This window comes from Mus musculus, chromosome 1, assembly GCF_000001635.26.
Source record: "Mus musculus strain C57BL/6J chromosome 1, GRCm38.p6 C57BL/6J".
NCBI classification, from domain to species: Eukaryota; Metazoa; Chordata; class Mammalia; order Rodentia; family Muridae; genus Mus; species Mus musculus.
Window position 1 is genome coordinate 75,948,720 of NC_000067.6, and position 20,979 is coordinate 75,969,698.

Consider the following 20,979-nt stretch of genomic DNA (forward strand, 5'->3'; position numbering starts at 1 on the left):
TACAGAAGGGACTGGGCACAGGGACCCTTGTTTCTTCTCATTGCACTGTCCTCAAAGATGGAACTCATGTAGTTCAGGCATAAATATTGTTGAAGAAATAGAAGTCAATCATCATCACCATCATCACCATCATCATGATCATCATGATCGTCATGATCATCACCATCATCACCACCATCATCATCATCATGATCATCATCATCAATATCACCATCATCATCATCATCATTTTTTCAAGGGAGATGTGGAAACTGAGATATTCATTTCTAACATCAGCACCATTTATTGTTCCTTATAATCTCTCTGCACATGGCTACCATCACTGGAAGCAAGCCCTGCATAATTTTTAATGCATTGCTACTTCAAATCCCAGTTGCAAACTTGGCAGAATGGTCAAAGTTAAGGGACTTGGAAGTCAGCTCTGAGTTTAAACTCAAATGCCTCTTCCATTTCCCAGGCAGTAGCATGCAAGTTTGTAGAGTTGGAATGACACAGGGTTAATAAAAATTATCCTTCAAGGAACCTGGGGAGAGTTAAGTACCAGTAATGTTCCTCCCCTTTTATTGAAAATAGATTTTTCTCACATAATATACACCGATTATGGTTTTCCCTCCCTCTATGTCTCCTAGTTCTTTCACCACCTCCCCTCCCATTTGAATCCACTACCTTTCTGTCCCTCATTAGGAAAAAACACCAGGCTTCTAAGGGAATAAAATATAACAAGATAAAGCAAAAACTAATGCGCCAGAATAGTACAAAACAAACAGAGGTAAAAGAATCCAAGAAGCACAAGAAACAGATAGATGCAGAGACACTCAGGAATTCCATAAAAATACTAAACTGAGAACCATAACACATACCCAAAGGACCTGCACAGGCCCTGTGTGTACTGCTTCAGTCTCTGTGAACTCATACGTGTGTTGATCCTGTTTATGTAGAGGCCTTGGTTTCCTTGGCATCCTCCATCCCCTCTGGTTCTTATGCTCTTTCCACCTCTCTTTTGCCGGGTACCTGAGTTCTGAGAAGAGAGATTTGATAGACATACCACTCAGGGCTGAGTGTTCCAAAGTCTCTCACTCTCTGAATACTGTCTGGCTATGGGTCTCTGTACTGTTCCCATTGCTGCAGGAGGAAACTTCTCTAATGATGGGTGAACAGGGCACTGATCTGTGAGTATAGCAGAATGCCGTTAGGAGTCATTTCATTGCTATGTTCTTTTAATAAACTGGTAGTATTTAGACTTACCAATAGTTCCTGGGCTATCTAGTTCTTGGTCACCCAAGCACTATGGAGTGGCTCTTAAAGCAGATATTGATTGGCTACTCCCATGAGCTTTGTGCCTTTGTCACACTAGCATATCTTGTAGGTAAAACATCTTGTAGATCAAAGGGTTGGTGTTCACATTTCTCCTTTGGTAGCATGTAGAGTAACTTCCTGTACCAAAGATGCTTGCATATGGAGGTGAAGGCTCAATCAACTTCTCCATGAATTATGTAGGTGTCTTTAACAATAGAACCTTGACATCAGCTTGTGGAGAGTAACTGATATTCTTGGCAATAACCTAGGCTGTTTAGGGGTTCCCATGGGATTCCTTTGGCCAACAACTCGATTAAATGAAGCTCATTCCTGGTAGTGGATGCTGCATTTAGTGTAAAGGGATGTTCAGGTGATGATCTGTCTCCCTCATTATTTGGCAATTTCATTTATATTAAAACATAAAAATATTTTAGGAAGCATCTACTATATTAGGTTTCCATACTGCCCTTCAAATTGCCCATAATTTTCGCTGTCTTTCTCTGTATTCCCTCCACTGTTCCTCCCTTTCCTCCCTCTCCCCACATGGTCCTCTCATTCCAGCTCCTTGCCCCATCCATCCTGTCCTATTGCCTTTTCCTAAGATCTATCTGTCCGCACTAGTCACTTACTCTCTACCTAATCTCTGAACCTGCAGTTCTATGGACTGTAGCTTGGCTATCATTGATTTAGCAAATAATATCCACATATAAATAAATATATACTTTCTGCATCTGAGATACCATACTGAAGATCATTTCTCTAGTCCCACCCATTTACCCACAGATTTCATCGGTTTTTAGTGGCCAAATAATATTCCATTGTGTAAATGTAGCACATCTTCTTTCTCCATCCACCTGTTGAGGAAGGAACATCTAGGTTATTTCCAATTTCTGGCTATTAGGAATAGAGGAATAGTGAACTTGGTTGATCAGTGTCTCTGGGAGGATGAAGCATCCTTTGGGTATATGCCCAAGAGTGGTGTAGCTAGATCTTGAGGTAGATTAATTCTCATCTTCCTAAGAGACCACCACGCTGATTTCCATGGTGGCTGTACAATGTTGAGTGTCCCTTATTCCACATCCTCACCAGCATGAACTGTCACTTGTCTAATTGATCATAGCCATTCTGACAGGTGTAAGATAAAATCTCTTAAGTAGTTTGATTTGTTGACTAAGGATGTTGAACATCTCTTTAAGTGTTGCTCAGACATTTGAGTTTCCTCTGTTGAGAATTCTCTGTTTAGTTCTCTATCCTATTTTTAATTGGGTTATTTGTTCTTTTTGATACCTAGTTTTAAAAAAATTCTTTATATATTTTTGATATTAGCCCTCTATCATATGTGTAATTGTTAAAAATCTTTTTCCATTATGTAGGTTGCCATGTTGTCTGAATGACGGTGTCCTTTGCCTTATAGAAATGTCTGAGTTTCTTGAGTACCAATTACCAGTTGTTTATCTGTGTCTGTGCTAATGGCATTTTATTCAGAATGTCTTTTCCTGTGCCAATGAGTTCGGGGATGTTTCCTATTTTGTCTTCTATCAGGTCCAGTGTGTCTGGTTTTATGATATAATCTTGGATTCATTTGGAGTTGAATTTTATACAGGGTGGGAAGTATGGATTTATTTGGATTCTTCTACATGCAGGCATCCATTTGTTGAAAAGTCTTTTATTTTTTATTCTTCTCTCATATATTACAACCTGACTTAAATTTCCCCTTCCTCTCCTCACTCCAGCCTCTCCCTCCACACTATACCTTCCTTCTCTCCAAGACCCATCTCTCCTTCAGAAAAGGGCAGGCTTCCTAGGGATATCAACCAAATATATAGCCTCCCGGATCTCTGCAAGTTCCCATGAGTTCAAATCAGTTGATTCTGTGGGCTGTGATCTCCTGATGTATCCCTGATCCCTCTAGTCTTTCCAATCCTTTCCCCTTTTCTTCACAGGACTTCTCAAGCTCCTTCTAATGTTTGGCTGTGTGACTCGTCTATATTTTTTCCCCAGTGTGTATTTCTGGCCTCTTTATAAAGAAGTAAAGTGTCTATAGGTATGCATGTCTGGGTTTTCAGTTTGATTCCATTGACCAATGTGTTTGTTTTTGTGCCAGTACCATGCTACTTTTATTACTATAGCTCCATGGTACAATTTGAGGTAGGGGATGGTGATACCTCAGCAATTCTTATTATTCAGGAGTATTTTAGATAGCCTGGGCCTTTTGTGTTTGCATATGAAGCTGACAGTTGTTCTTTTAAGATGTGTGAAGAATTGTGTTGAAATTTTGATGGGGATTACATTGAATCTGTAGATTGCTTTTGGTAGAATGGGATATTTTGCTATGTTCATCCTACCAATCTGTGAGCATGGGAGATCTTTCCATCTTCTGATATCTTCGTTAGTTTCTTTCCACAGAGACTTGAGTTTGTAACATCTATGTCTTTTACTTGTTTGCATTGAGTAACCCCAAGATAATTTGTATTATGCGAGGCTATTGTGAAAGATGATGTTTCTCTGACATTTTCTCAGTGTGCTTTGTGTGTGTATTGTGTGTATGTATCCATGAGTTAATTTTGCATCCATCTACTTTGCTGAAAATGTTTATTAGCAGTGAGGAATTCTCAGTTGAATTTTTAGGGTCCCTTATGTACACTATCATATCCTCTACAAATAAAGATGCTTTGACTTCCAACTTGTATCCTGTCAGTCTCTTTCAGTTGTTTTATTGCTCTAGCTAAGACTTAAAGTACTATACTGGATAGGTATGGAGAGAGTAGACAACCATGTCTTGTTCCTAATTTAAGTGGGATTGCTTTTAATTTCTTGCCATTTTACTTGATATCATTTTGAACTTTAATATGTTGAAATATGGCCCTTGTATCTCTAATCTCTCCACAACCTTTGTCATGAAAAAGTGTTGGATTTTGTCAAAGGCCTTTTCTGCATCTAATAATATGATCATGTATTTTTGTATTTCTGTTTGTTTATATGGTATATTATGTTTTTTGACTTATATAAATTGAACCACCCCTGTGTCTCTCCCAGTGGTGTCTTCATAAACAGTGGTAATATTTGTAGGCAGGCCTCTCCATTTTTTTTTCTGGATAATAGAGAAATTAGGCTAAGTATGTTGTTTGGCATTCCCAGAAACTCTTTCTCATTTTTCAAACTGTATATTTTTTGGGTCATCAGAGTGTAATCCATATTATTCAGGCATGAGAGGTGCTGATAATCTGCAGTGTGGTCACTCTGTGTAGGAAGTAGTATGGTAGTCATGGTTATGTTAACTTAAATGAGATCTTAATCCTTTTTCACAATACAATGTAGTACTAGAGGCAGGCCAACTTTATAAAGAAAAGGAGTTTATTCATAAGAAACATAGTACAGTGTTTTGTTATGGGTACCTCTTGACTAAATTACATAGTGGTGATGGGAGGGATGGTGATGTATGTGGAAGGAAGACACACACACACACACACACACACACACACACACACATCTTGAAACATGACAAAGGAGAAGTATTGATTCAGAGTTGGGCTTTCTCCTATAACAATTCATTCCTATAGAGATCAGGAACCTTGTAAGAGCTATCTTAATCTCTTCCACAGGTAACTATCCTGATAGCCTAAGGATGCCTCATAAAACCTCCCACCTCTTAAAATTTCCATCATCTCCTGTATTCCATCATACTTGGGGCCAAGCTTATCACACAGGCACCTCTTGGGACACAGTCAAACTATGCTCAAATCATAGAGAGTGGCTACTGAGGATGGTTAGGAAGCTTACAGAGGTGACACAGGTTATATCTTCCTCTTCCTTGTCATCATCTGCTCTCCTCAAGTGTGTGTGTGTGTGTGTGTGTGTGTGTGTGTGTGTGTGTGTGTATGCTTGCATGGATATGGGTGTCTATACAAGAGGTCAACTTTGGATGTCATTCCTCAGGAGCTGTCTACTTTAGTTTTTAAGACTAAATCAGTGAGCATTGCATGTGCAGCCCACTGATTGGCCTAGGCTGGTTGGCCAGCAAGTTTCAGAGATCTTCCTGTCTCCAAGTCCCCATGGATGGTGTTAGAAGCATGCATCCCCACAACCAGCGTTTCACATGGTGTTTCGGTCAACCTCTGTTTCTCATAGTCATGCTACAAGCATCTTATAGACTGGGTCCTCCTGGCTTGTTGCTTCTGATGTTTCCCACCAAGCAACCTCTGAGAGACTCTTTTATTTTCTTCTTTCTGAGACAGACATGGGCACAGGGAAGTTTCTCTTTACTATAGTCATTTTCAAATGTGATTGGTGGACCCTTGCATGGTGACTGAGTCCCATTCATGAAGCCCATGAGGTCAAAACTGTTAAACACCACCACTTTGTTTTTCCTTTTTGTGTGTGTATTTTTAAATGCAATACTTGAGGCAGGCTAACTTACAAAGAAAGGGGATTAGTCATTCTTCGCAATTTAGGAGGCTGAAAGTCTAAAGAGCATGGCATAGTCTTTTGAGGCCCCTCTTGGCACATGTGGAAGAAAGACATGTCTCAAAGCATGAAGCCAGAAATTCAGAGACTCAGAGATTCAGAGCTTGGGCTTGCACTTGTAACAACACAAAGGTAAATTACTGTTCCACAGTCTTGGTATTTTCTCTAGTGTGGGTAAAACTCATACCTTCTCATCATCAACCAAGGCAGTGGCTCTAATTTGTTCTAGTAGCCCCTGTGTTTTGCACTGCTACATTCAACAATTTACTTTTCCCACTGGAAATGATATGCATATGTGTTTTTAGTGTATTTCGTGAGTCATAGTCCTAAGTCTAGTGTCCAGAGAGCCCTTCTGTGCGCTGGTGGTAGAGAAGCTGTGTGTCATTGCTGGAGGACTTATTTATTTATTTCCATTTTCCCTCTGAGGAACACATTTACCTGAAAGGGTGATTAACAGTCAAATGTAGTTATTCCAACATTGGCATTGGGGAGATCTTTTTTCAAAAGGGAATGAAGTTAGCCTCCCACTTCCAGGAAAACAACTGTCATAACGTGTTGGCAATGATGGAGTTGAGGCTTACAAGCATTATTAAAATTTAGGAAACCTTGCATCTACTGCTGTGAGTGTGACAGCATGCCACTACTTAAAATTGTTTTTCCCGATGAGATCACAGTGAAAACGAATGTGATTATTTAAAAATATTATACAATGAAACGTGTCAACATTTGGGTGATCTGTAACTCAGTAAAATGATATTTTCCAAATGACTGATAGATGGTGTTCGACAGTCTTGCGTGGGTAAAAGACGTATCAAGAGTAGGGGACAGATCACTGGTTTTAATGTAATGGCGTGCAATGATTTCCTTGTGCTTTTGGCTTTCATTCTGTGGCTCATTGTTAGGCTTGGTCATTTGCTGAATTTTGGTGTAGCATCAAAGAAGATCCCAGCCATCTGAAGAGGCTACTCACATGCTTCTGCATCTGCAATATTCACACGGTTATATGATGTCATTTTTGCATACATGCTTTAATCAAACTAATGTGTCACAGATTTGAGAGCATGGCTGATTTGATTAAACTAGGCATCAAAGAATTCTTTTAAAAATATAAAACAATGCAAGTCTTCTCATGATCTTTTTTGTTGTTGTTGCTTGGTTTTTGAGAAAATAGTATTTTCTTAAAAAATGTTAATGCTGTTGACCTAAAGTCTATTTGTATTTTAACATTTTTTCAGGTTTAAGTCTTAATATGGTAAGGACTGACAGTTTGAGATGGGAGATGGAGACAAGAGACTCTTGGCTGCTCACAGGCCACTGGCCCGGTCTACTTAGCAGTGACAAGAGACCCTCCCTGATTCAAATAATCCAGAAGGTGAGACTTGATCCAAGTTGTTCTTTATCTCCCACATGTGTGCCATTGTATACATACACACAGATACATGCATATGTACACACATGCAAAGATAAAAAAGATGTATGTGTATATAAATGTATTTGCTTGAGTGTATGTATGTGTTTCATATACATACAGATACCCACAGAGGCCAGGAGAGGGCATCGGATCTCCTGGAAATGGAGTTCCAGACAGCTATGGGTGCTAAGTACTGAGTACTGAGGTGCTGAGTACTGAATACTAAACCTGAGTTTCCTGCAAGAGCAGCTCTTATTTGCTAAACCATCTCTCTAGCCCCACATAGGATTGTTCTTTTTATAAGAGGCTCAGGAGTTCCAGTATATGAAGGAGTGTCAGCTAAAACTGTGCTTCACTCTTGGGTAGTGATGAAGAGGCAGTGAGACCAGGACAGTGTTCAGAATGTGTGCTCTGTCCAGTGGGGAGTTGCAGGGGGATATCTAGCCAGCTACCGTGCAACGTATTGATTGTTGGTATGTGGAAGGAATGGTTAGATGTTCTGTTTCTAAAGAAAACCCAGAACTTTGGGCCTTAATGTCAAGTCTTTCAGATTTTAATTGGTAGTACATTGGAGAAATTTTTAGCTCACTCTGTGAGCCTAAAGAAACTTCTGGGCCAAGTGTGCTGGGATGGACCCCTGTGGTCAACCTCTCCTTCAGGCTATGGGTTGGCGTTGCTTTATAACTATGATGAAAATATTTATTATTGAGGGTTTGAAGAATTAGGAAAGATTTCTAAATTCTGCGGAGGTGATATGAATCTTTTAAAAATGACAAAACCCATAAATTGCTAGATACTTAGAAGGCCATTATATTCTGCATGGCAGATATTGTGTTCGTGCCTCTGGGAGCCTGGAGGGAGGAGGGAGGGCTTGTCCTTTCTTCCTCTGAATTCTTTCTCTGGAAAGGAGTGCTTTTTGTCTCTACCCTTTACTGTAGTGAAACCAACTCCAGACAACACAATAGCTCTTTGTTTTGTTACAGTATGGTTATACTCTACTGTTCACAAAGTTCACAAAGCTTCGCCTTCATATAAGTTAGAAAAAAAAAAAGAAAGGAAGAAAGAAAGAAAAAGAAATGAAGCATCGCTGGGTTTTGTGACTTTCAGCAGCTTATAGCTCAGTTGGTAACAAGAATGAAAAACAGCTCATAAGTTGTGTGAGAGGAAAATTTATCAGAATTGCCTGAATAAAAATGTCTTTTAATTTAACATAACACACTAATTTCAAGAAAGCAATCCATGTAAAATATGCTTTTATGCTCCTAAATCAGATGACTTTAATATTTGCAATGGGTATGGAATAATAACTATTGCAAAGACTTAAGTTTCCCCCAATAGCTTTTGCTTTCCTATTTATTTAAAACAAGCAAGCCAAGCAGCAATTATGTCACTCACTTTAATTGATGTCCTTTTTGTCTGTGAGGCTATCATCTACGCTTCCATGGATGTGAAGTGGAAGCAAAACCAGTCGTTGGGGGCATCAGTGAATTGGAAAGATGACAGGCAGAGTCATAGCTTCGTGGGGTTGGGGTTTCACTTCTTTCATCTCCACTCGTGGCTAGATAAGCTATTGAGAGAATTATATGAAGCAGACCTTGTGTTTCACAGTGTGGGAATAGGGGCAGATCTCAGCACTGAATAGGGGCAGACAATTATATGCAACAGAAGCCAGCCTCTGGGGAGGGTTTGTCAACATGGGCAAAGTGTTGATATTAAATATGCTTTCATAGATGAGTTCTTTATTATAATGAGTTTTTAGAAATGTACTTTTTTAGTTTTAATTTGTGTATGTATTCATGTGTGTATGTGTTTGTGTGTATGTGTGTATGTGCAAGCACGTGTGCGCATGTGTATATATCGTGTATATTTACATGAGTATGCAGATCCATAGAGGCCAGAAGAGGGAAATGTTCCCTGGAGATGGAGTTATAGGCAGTTGTGAGTCACTCAGCTGGAGGGATGGGAGACCAGGAAGTGCTCTTAACCACTGAGCCCTCTCTCCAGTTCCTACAATGCCTTCATGAGAGAGGCACAGTAGCCATATTCATATGTAGTTACAAATTGAGCTAGTATTTGGTCCTTGGCAATAGGGTCTACAACCATCTTCCACCCCTCCTTTCTGTCTTCCTCTCTGCTGGTCTGTGATGCCAATGAAGAGCCAGGGGAGGAGGGCTGGTTGGGGGATCATGACTATCATTTGAGTTACCCAGAACACAAACATTGATTCACCTCAGGCTTCATTGCCGTGATCACTTGGGGTTCAACAAACCTTTTAACAATCAATTTTAAGCACCTCATTTTAAGATGCAGAGTGTAAAATCATTTCAATGGTGAAAGAGGAATATTTTGCTAGCAAAAGTGCAATTTATTTTATTTTTAGAGTATGTAGGCATCTGTGGTGTATGTGTGTGAGGGCGTGTGTGTATGTGTGTGTGTGTGTGTGTGTGCGTGTGCGTGTGCGTGTGCGTGTGCGTGTGTGTGTGTGTGTATGTGCGTGTGTGTGTGTGTATGTGCGCGTACGCCATGGCACATGAATGGAGGTTAGAGGACAGGGTTAGGGAGTCAGGGTTTGCCATGACTCTCAGGTATCGAACTCAGATTGTCAGACTTGTGCAGCAAATATTTCTATTCACTGAACCAACTCACCTGCCCATGATGGTAATTTTGAATAAGGTGTGTGTATTGGGGGGGGGTGGAGTTACTTTTAAAAACCGATAAACAATCTAAGCTCTACAAACTTCAGAAAACACTCTTCATAAGACAATGGTTTTGTAATATCATCTTCCATATGAGAGCATAAAGATAATTCATTTTGTTTAACTTTTTTAAAAAAGTAGAAATAGTCCAGAAAAGTCCCTTTGAATTTCATAATTTGTTCTTGGTAATGTCATTTGCTGTCAGGTTGGCTGTCAGACTCGAGCAAACCGCTGGCGAGTTTCATTTGTAATTGAGCTGTTAAGGCTGCTGCAGTCAGCTTGTGGTACTGCTCTGGGTTTCCCCCAATAGATCCAAGAATTCTGATAAATTTATTTCATATGTTTCCCATCAAAAAGAAAAAAATAAATGGCGCATTTATAATTGTATATGCTGTGTTATTGAATGTATTTCCTCAATAAGAGTGAACTTCTGTTCTTATTAAACATTAATAAGAACCAAATCTTCTACTTACAATTTTACATTTCTGATGATTGCAAGAATTTCCCACAAACTAGCTTCTGGTTCCATATATTTCAAATTATGTTTCTTCTGCGGTGCCCACAGACTTCATGCTGGGTGCCATACATCCTGTGGATATTTTTGACATGACATCTGCTTCTTGTCTTTGGGCCAGACAAGTTGGCCCAGTGAGTGTTTCTAAGGACTGTTGCTATACCAGGACGACTAACACTGGCTTCACCATGCATAGAAGTAATTCTACACTGGATTCACATGAAGCGGACCCTAGCTGAACTGTTTAGGTAGGTCTGTAAAATGCTATCTTATGGCTACTCCAACACCTGATACCCTGGGAAGCCTTGACAGAGAACAAGCACACAGGACTTACTGTTCTTAACATATCGAAGTTAACATCTGTTTTTGCATGTCTTAGAAATGTGGTTGACCATGGGAATATTGGCAGGAATGCTCAGCTGGGCTTTGTGATGACCTCATCAAGTAGTCGGAGAGAAGGAATACATCACTGCAGGTAGAGAAGAGTTTGACAGACATATTATCTTGAAGAGACTTTGAATAGTGCCAGCTAATCATCGAAGTAAAGCAGTTTTAAAAAGGGGTAAATTTTTGACATGATTTAATAATTTAATTAAGCCAGAGGTTATAGCCTCATGGACATTGAATATTACAATAAGCCAGCTACTGATAGATATCTTGAAACTCTTGCTCTATAGCCATGAGGCTGAGACTGGGTATTTGTGAGTTGGAGTGAAATTTCTGGAGCAAATTTAATAATTGTTATAGAAAACCCTATAATTTCTATCCAGTTCATTTGTGTACATTTAAGACAATTGTTTCATGAAACAAATTGATCAGGCATTGCTTTAATACATTAATTTATGTATCTTAACGAATGTACACATATAATTAAATTAATAAGTTAATTTTTTACTAGATCTGATAATTTCAAGCATATTCTTGCAATAGCGAGCAACCATAAACCCTCATTGGTATAAGCAATATTCTTATACCATTTATCATTCTTCTGTATGTAAGCCACCTCAAGCTAAACTGGGCCAGCCTATACCCTAGGCTGTGAGCTCTATTTAAGTCTGCAGCATTACAGTGATGGTGGATTTTTCTGTTCCTATTTAATGAAGGAGTTGAATTTATAGCCAGAGCAATAAGGCAAGAGAAAGAAATAAAATGGATACAAATAAAAAAGGAAGGAATCAAGGTACTACTCTCAGCAGATGATGTCATTTCAATCAGAAAAATCTTAAAGACACTATTATAAGACACATTCACATGTGTGCATCCACACCCTTGCTTTTGGTTGTGGGCGCAAGACAACCCATGATGTCATTACTCAGGCACTGCCTATCTTGTTGCTATTGGTTTTAATTATTTATTTGATTTTCAAGATTGTAATAATATTGCATCATTTTCCCCTTTCTCTTTTCTCCCTTCAAATCCTCCCACTCTTATCCCTTCTTGCATTCTTTCAATTCATGGCCTCTTTTTAAATATTCATTAATTGTTGTGACATATTGTTTTAGTCACTGTTCTATTGTTGTGAAGAGATACCATGACCAAGGTAATTCTTATAAAAGCAACTGCTTAATTGCAAGCTTGCTTGCAGTTTCAGAGGTTTAGTCCATTGTCATTATGGAGGGGAGCATAGCAGCATTCAGGCAAAGAGCACATCCTTCTTCCATGTTCTTTATATATGCTGCCAGCATAAGGTGTGGTCCAGATTACATATGGATCTCACCTCAAAAATCCAGTTTAGAAGTGGGCCTTCCCACTTCAAATGATTTAATTAAGGGAAAAAAACCCTCACAGGTATGTTCAGTCATTTGGATTTTAGTTAATTCCAGACATAGTCAATTTGACAACCAAGAGTAACCATCACACATACACACACGCATGTACACACACTTAGACACACATACACACATTTATATACCTAAATATCTAGCCATAACTTGCTCAGTCTCTATGTTACTTGTATGTTTTTAGGGATGATCATTTACTATTGGATAACCAATTGGGCGTTTGTCCCAAGGGAAAGACTATTTTACCCATTGCCAGCATCCTTAGTTGCCTATAGTGCTTTTGTGAGGTGTCGAGGCCTTGTGATGTTTCCGTGTTCACGTTGGCATGACCATTGTTGTTGTCTTTGCTTAGTTCATGTTTCGGCAGTCATGTCGGTGAGAGTTTATGGGTGTAGCTGCTGATATTACTTGGTGTCTTAGTTACTTTTCTATAGCTGTGACAAAGTACCATGACCTTGTAAAATAAAGCAAAATAAAGCATTTAGGTAGGGCTCACAGTTCTAGAGGTTTAGAGTCCATGGTCATTATGAGCATGGTAGCAGGCAGGCAGGCATAGAGATAGAACAGCACCTGAGAACTTAGATCTGATCCACAAGCAGAAGGCAGAGTTATAACTGGGAATGGCATGGGTTTTTGGAACCTGGCGATGACTTCCTCCAACAAGGCCATACCTTTTAACCTTTCCTGAACAATCCCACCAATTAGGAACCAGGAATTCAAATATTTGAGTGTATGGTGACCATTATCACTCAAACCACCACACTAGGAAGAAACACAACATCATAGTAAACTCTCTGCTCTTCTGGCTCTTACAACCTCTGCACTTTTGGAGCAGTTCTATTGTAAGTGTATCCATTGGAACTGGGCTCCACAGCTCTGCATTTTTATTGGTTGTGGTTTTCTATGATTGTCTTCATCTATTGCAAGGAAGTTTTCTTGATGGGAGGTAAGGACTATATTTACCTATGGGTATCAGAACAAATATTTAGAATTTAATTAGGAGGAGGGAAGGAGATAAATATATAAGAAGGAGTGGGTAAAATAGAAGTAAGGATGCCTGAAACACTCGTAAGGAATCATGTTATTACCTCTCTACCTTAAAATACCTGTAATATACATAAGTCAGTGTACAAATATACATATATACATACATACATACATACATACATACATACATACACATACACACAATACACACACACACAACACACAATCTATCTATCTATCTATCTATCTATCTATCTATCTATCTATCTATCTATCTAATTTAAATAAAAATTTACCATCAAGCCTGACAATGTTTCCTCCAAGATCTAAAGGCCAACTATCTATCTAATTCTTCAGTATGAGGCATGAGAAATCCTCTTTTATTGTTGGTTAGGATTGTCTAAGAGACTCCTGAAATATTAAAGACTATTGCTATTGTCCTTGGTTGGCTACTAGAGATGGAAATTAATTCCCTATTGCTGAAGACACCATGCACTTTTAAAACAGGATCCAAAGCTAGAACTGACCTGAATGCCTCCTCCAAGAATACTAGCTTTCATGGTACAAGAAGGTGCTATGCAAGTTTTCAAAGGAGGGAGACAACTAAAAGTCCTACTTGTCTACGGTGCCGTGAACAACAACAACTACCACAACCACCATCAGTATGGCACAATAATTATTCCCAAAGGTGCAGTAGTGGTATGCATACCTTGGTGGTAACCAACAGCTCTCATTGCACTTAAGACCTACAACAAGAGGGAAATCATGCTGGTATTAGAGACCTACCCAACTATCCAGGTCTAGTAAAGTCATGCATGGATTTTGGAGGAGAACCTCACAATTACCCTTTTATTAACTTGGAGTAATATCTACCTTGATTTTTTAAAAGTCAGGGTCTCTCTGTGGCCTGGAACCTACCTAGCAAATAAGCTAGGCTATGAGCCCTAGGGTCCATCTGTCTCTGCATTCTCATGTTAGGGTTTAGCACATACACCACTTATGCCCAGCTTTTTTATGTGGGTTCTGACACTTGAACTCAGGTTCTCATGTATTCATGGCAAGTATTTTATCAATTGAAACATCTCTCCAATCTCAAATTTTCTTTTTGTGAATAGAAGAAATACATTCTAAAAATAATGATAAATATAATATGGTAAATAATAAGGCAGTTGCATAGTTGTTCATTATTAAGTGTATGTACCTTATATATGTCTGCATTGTTCTTTTAGGCAATTAATGTGTGATGGGCTTGTTTATACTAATGTCACCACAAACATATGATAGATAAATTGTGTCACACCATTGTATATGTGTTTCATCATTGATCAAAATACCACTGTGCAAAAAATTACCTCACTTGGTTGGGCTGCTCAACTTATAAGGACTGACCCCAGGGTTGTATCATAGGGTCCTTTCTACCTCATGAGGAAGACCATCCCTTCATAAACATTGAGATAAGAAGAATGGTTGTTAGTGGGGCTGTCACTTTTGGGCCATGCACTGTAAAGACAACAGCATACAGAAAATAGCTTGGAGTGTTAGTTCTCAGAAACTAGTTCTGTAACTTTGGGACTTAAAGTGGTTTGAATGAGAGTGGCACCCATAGGCTCATATATTTGAATGTTTACCAGGGAATGGAACTATTTGGGAAGAATTAGGAGGTGTGGCCTTGTTGGAGAAGGTGTGTCACAGGGCATGGGCTCTGAGGTTCCAAAAGCCCAATGCCAAGTCTAATCTCTCTCTTTGCCTGTGGATCAGGAAGCTCTTAGCTACTTCTTCAGTGCCATTCCTGTCTTGTTTTTTTGGTTGACGATATAGATTAACCTTCTAAGCAAACTCCCAATGTAATGTTTTCTTATAAAGAGTTGCCTTGATTGTGATGTCTTTTCACAGCAACAGGATGGTAGTGAAGACAAGGCTATTACTTAATTTCTCTTTCCCTGGGTTCTTTTTTCTCTATAGTAGAGATGGTGGTACTCATCTCATGAAATTGTTTTGAGGGGTGAATGATAGAACACCTTGAAGTTGTATAGACAGTGTTGGGAACACAGTAAAGACACAATGTTTGGATGTCCTGGAAAGTCCCCTAGTTCCTTTGCTTTCTGAGTCCTTATTTCATTTTCTTTTGTATTCAAGATAATAGCCTGGCAGCTCTCCCATGCATATCTCTCCACCTCTCCTTATCTGGTGAAGCCACCATCAGCTTCTATTTCTTGAAACAAAAGTAAATTACAAGTTATAATGTTCAATCCAAGAGCTCCTTTATTTTAGAGAATATTTTATACAGTGTCATCGTTCCTGCCCAGAGTGTGTGTGTGTGTGTGTGTGTGTGTATTCTTGTAGCACAAAATGAAAGCACACATTTTGTTTGACAAAAAAAGATTAAAAATCAATATTTGAGGCAATAAGTACTAAGAGGTAATGTGTGCTGATGGCACTTTACATCTGTGAATAGAAGCTGAGCCAGTTGGATCTATATAAAGAGGGAATAGACAAATTGATCCAGATAATGATATGTTGTGAAATGGATCATCATTAATACATACACGGGGTGGTTATCAGTGCTTAAATGACCAAAATATTGACTTAAGTAACTTTATCTCCTGGTTTTACTAGCAAAAATAGCTGCATCTGACTATATTATCAGCTTGCATGGATCCAGCTATATATAATATGCAGTCATAAATAAGAATCAGCCATTACAGTCAGAGAGAAAGATCATTTTGATAGCCTGTATTCCATTGCATTAGAGAGCATAAAACCCAATATTATGCACCAAATACACTTTTGTTTCGCAACTTGCTGTCTTTGTGATTTCCATAAATTAGATGTATAGTGTCAGGCTCAATTAACTCCAAAGAATATAAATAGTAATTTTCAAAGTAACTTCAAAGCATCTCTGTGTATCTATACAAGATGCCTCCATACCATTGAATGAGTAATAAATATGCTGATAAAAATAGCATCTTTATTGAATTTGGAGTGGAAAATAGAATCAGTGGGGATATTAATAAATAGGAAATCTTCAAATGAGTTTCCAAGTCCATTAAGAATTTTAATGCTGCATTTGAAACTCATAACTCCAGGCAATGCCCTGACAGCCATGACTTTGACAGAACTTTATTTTAAACAAGGCTCAGTCATCTGTTTGCCAACCCCCCCTTTTCTTTATACCTGAAACTTCCCAAGACAAAGTTGCTGGAATAAGAATCTACTTCACTTTCAGAAGACTTGGGTTTCTGTTCATCAGGCTTGGGGACATACACAGAAAGAATATTGATCACTTAAACTGGGGGAACTTGGGAAGACATCATAGCTGGTCCTTGGCCAACAGATCATATGTTGAAGCTTAGGATGATGATGTTCCTGTGGAAGACCACAAAGACACCTGGCAGAGCCAAGTTCATGCCCAACCCGAGATCAAGAATCCTTTTACTAAATCTGTGTCAACTCTTATCTTTCTTGTAAGGAAACTGAAACGTGGCGAGGTTGCCTTAGCAATGGCTACTCAATGGCTAGTGAAGATCATCAACCTTCTGATGCCGTCTGCTGGTTGGGATCTGAAACTGTGGGGATGTGTCCTGAGGGAGGAATAATACCTTCAATAGTGGAGATCAGCAGCTGCCAGTAAACACCCTGTGATCTACAGGTGACTACTTCTATAGCTTCTCATTACCTACTAGATCTCACTTTAATAAGGACATTTTTTTTTCCAATCATAGCTTGACATTGGGCTGAAGATAAAAATATGGAAAAGTATTGGTTCAGATTTGTACCAACATACTCTAGATTTCCATAGACCTTATCGGTCAGCAGGTACAGATATGATGCTAGTAATGTTAGGACAATGTCATTCTGGATATGAATTGCCATGGGCATAGATAAAAATCTAGCTGACAGTCTTGGGCATATTTTTACCTACACAGCAGGAGGACAGAAGTTCTAGAATCAATCTGTGCTTGATAGTCAGTCTCCTTTAAATGGGCCTGCATATTTTCAGAAGGGTTTTTGCAAACCCAGCAATTGACTCATACAACCTTGTTGTTTATGATCTGTGACTCATTTGTCTTTATCAATCTTGTCATTTCTCTGCTTTGGTTCGTTCATTCAGCAAAAGTTTGTTGTGCTTCCATTTAATTGCAATCCAGGAGCAGAGAATACCATAACAGATAGTTAAATGTGTTTCATGGACCAACAGAGCTTATATTCTAGAGGGAGAAGTAGACCACACATAAAGTAAACAAAAATGTTCACAGATTATGGTGAGAGTTGGGTAGGAAATATGCGAAGTGTTATAATGAAGGATTACTGCAGGTGTGAGACAAAGCTGACATGTGTGTATTAGTCAAGGAAGGCCTCTGAGTCTTGACCAATGAATAATGACAAGGCATACATAATTCAGAGAAAGCGGGACTTATGGTCAAGCCAGCAACAGGTGGGCTCTGAGAGCTGACACAAGGTCAGTACAACTGAGGAGGTGTTGAACACAGCAGGGAGAGACTTGAGATTACTTTAGAAAAACCTATCCATTTTGATACTGTGGCTTAGATGTGGTGTCATTGTGCAGTGGGTACTTAGTGCTCGGTTCACATCCTCTCCTCAGTGCTGTGGCCCCACCAAGGCAATTTGACTCTTCAGGTGAACATTATTGAGAATGCTACCCCCCCATATAACCACCCAATGTTTTGCTTCTTATAAGAGCAGGCCAGATCTGGCTGACATTAGGATGCAAAAATTTGGGTTCTTAACCCAGTTGTGGACAATTAACTCTCAGAGACCATTGTTGTCCCTTGCAGATTGGCTATGTCTACACCTAAATTCGTGTGTGTGTGTGTGTGTGTGTGTGTGTGTGTGTGTGTGTTTTGGGGATAGAATCTCGCTCATATCCCAGACTGACCTAAAACTTATCATGTAACCCAAGTTGACCTTTAACTCAGAGCAATCCCCCTGTCTCCCAAAAGCTGGGGTTATTTGTGAGCCACTACACCTGACTGTTTTTGAAGTATTAACGTTTTTTTTTCCTATGATCATACCCCCATAAACTTTTATCAAAAATCTCAAAACAAACAAACACCAAAGCAAAAAAACCTTTGTCTTTTAGGAAGTGCAGGTAGTTCAGGTGAATCTAATTAGCAGAGAATATGGCCTCCGGAAGAAGACTGTAAAGTGGAATATGAGTCACCATTCACTGATGGCTAGCCATAGCCATTGCCATGGGGTTGTATCTGACAGTGCAACAGTCAAGCCTTCCCTAGCAGTTAACCAGAATGAGATGCAAGGGAAAGGGACTGTACTAGCATCTTTGGCTGCTAAGTGTGAAAAGCACAGTGAAGACTGTGGAGTCTAGTGACTGTGGCTGAGGGCCATTAGTTCCTTGAAGAGGGAGAATTACAACTTCAGGGTGATGATTCGCCATTTCAGGGGTCATATGAAAGCCAGAGGGGTCTTTAGCAGTACTTAAAGGAGCTTTAATTTTTCTCTAATTGGAAAGCAGATAGAGTAGAGAACTTATTGTTTGGGGGTAGAACTTCAGAGAAGACTGCTTTCAAAGCCTGGAGAACCTCTGCCAAGGTTAAGGACTAACGTGCAAGAAAGTACTCTACCATATGTGAGTTCAAAATTCTTTCAGACTTATTTGGCCCATAGAAGAGGTTTATCTCCTGGTTATGAAATAATTGTCTTACTTTCCTTGTTTGATGGTTCTGCAGAAAAAGAGCTCACATGGAGGGCAGGACACTTATATGACAGTGCCTCATTATACCTCTATTCATTCATTCATTCATTCATTCATTCATCTCTCTTTTCACACCATGTCTCAGATAGGGTTTTACTTCTGTGACCAGACACCATAACCCAAGACAACGCTTATAATGACAACATTTAGTTGGGGCTGGCTTACAGGCTTAGAGGTTTAGTTCATTATCATCAAGGGGGGGAGCATGGCAGCATCCAAACAGGCATGGTGCAGGAGGAGCTGAGAGCTCTACATCTTCATCTGAAGGCTGCTAGAAGAAGACTGGTTCTCACATGGTTATGAGGAGGGGCTCATTTCCCACCTGCAAAATGACACACTTCCTCAAACAAGGTCACACCTACTCCATCAAGGCCACACCTTCTAATAGTGCCGTTTCCTAAGCCAAGAATAGACAAACCACCACATTCCACTGCCTGACGCCCATAGGCTTGTTAAAATGCATGAGTCTCTAGGGGCCATACCTAGCCATAGCATAATAAAAAATACATTTAGTCCAACTTCCAAAGTCCCCATAGTCTATAGAAGTTTCAACAATGTTAAAAGTCCAAAGTTCAAAGTCTTTTCTGAGATTGATCTGATCACTTAACTGTAATCCCCAAAGCAAGACAGGAAATCAGCTGGGCAAACTTCAAACTTAGCATCTCCATGTCTGATGTCAAAGTGGTCTTCAGATCTCCAGCTCCTTTTTCATCTTTGTTGACTGCAACAAACTTCTTTCTCCTGGGCTGGTTCCACTCCCTGTTAGCAGCTTTCCTCAGCAGATATTCCATGGGTCTGGCATCTTGAACATTTTGGGGTCTCCAGGGCATCCTCAAATGTTACTTTTTCTTGTTCCAAATGTCTGTGACCCACACATGATCTTTTGGGATCCCCCAATGGGTTGGTGTCACATCTCTAGCTTTGCCCTCTGTAAGACTCTAAGCTCAGGTTGATCCATTCCATTGCTGCTGCTGTTCTTGGTGATCATCCTATAGTACTGGCATCTCCAAGACTGGGGTCTTCTGCTGCAATTAGGCTTCATCAAATGCCTCTCATACACTCTCTTTGTGGTGCCAAGCCTCAGCTTCTTTGCATGACCCCTTCAGTACTGGGCTGTCAACTGCAACTGAGGCTGTACCTTCACCAGTGGCCTTCCCTGGCCTCTCACTCACTATGCCAAGTCTCAACTGTTCTCCATGAATCCTTCATTACCTTCAAAACCAATACCACCTGGGTGGTTCTAACACAACTGTAACACGAGGTAAAACCTTGGCTACCTCTGAAACATAGCTTCTTTCTGCTCTTAGAAAACACTTCTCATAAGATTTCACCTCAGTGAACTGGTCTCTCTCTCTCTCTCTCTTTCTCTCTCTCTTTTTTCTGTGGAATTTTCCCATCCAATCTTTTTTTTTAATTAGGTATTTTCCTCGTTTACATTTCCAATGCTATCCCAAAAGTCCCCCATACCCACCCCCCCAATCCCCTACCCACCCACTCCCCCTTTTTGGCCCTGGCGTTCCCTGTACTGGGGCATATAAAGTTGAACTGGTCTCTTCTTAATCACCGCTAATTTCTTGGCACTGGCTGATCAGCATCAATTGTCCCAGTAGTTCCTTCTATTATTGACTGTAAAGCCAGAGCCATATGGTGAAGCTGTTGAGTTCTGCTGCTTGCTGGGGCTAGACCACAGCCCTGTCATTCTATTAACAGGGTTTTTTTTTTTTTTTGGACCTAAGGTCTCAGAGCCACATGAAATTATAAAAGGCTCTATTCCAGGGTGAGCCTCTATTTCTTTCTTTCTTTTTTTAAAAATTAGGTATTTTCCTCATTTACATTTTTTCCATTTTTATTAGGTATTTAGCTCATTTACATTTCCAATGCTATACCAAAAGTCCCCCATACCCCACCCACCCCCACTCCCCTACCCACCCATTCCCCCTTTTTGGCCCTGGCGTTCCCCTGTACTGGGGCATATAAAGTTTGCAAGTCCAATGGGCCTCTCTTTGCAGTGATGACCGACTAGGCCATCTTTTGATACATATGCAGCTAGAGACAAGCGCTCCGGGGTACTGCTTAGTTCATATTGTTCCACCTAT

The 20,979-nt window shown here is 39.7% G+C and overlaps 1 long non-coding RNA gene across 1 annotated transcript in view; it reads left to right on the plus strand.

The window, feature by feature from the left end:
* Gm32622 overlaps nt 1–20,979 on the plus strand; it is a 157,611-nt gene that overhangs the window by 11,988 nt on the left and 124,644 nt on the right. The window contains exon 3 of the long non-coding RNA XR_865555.3: nt 6,996–7,132. This is a non-coding gene — a long non-coding RNA (predicted gene, 32622). The remainder of the gene's footprint in view (nt 1–6,995; nt 7,133–20,979) is intronic.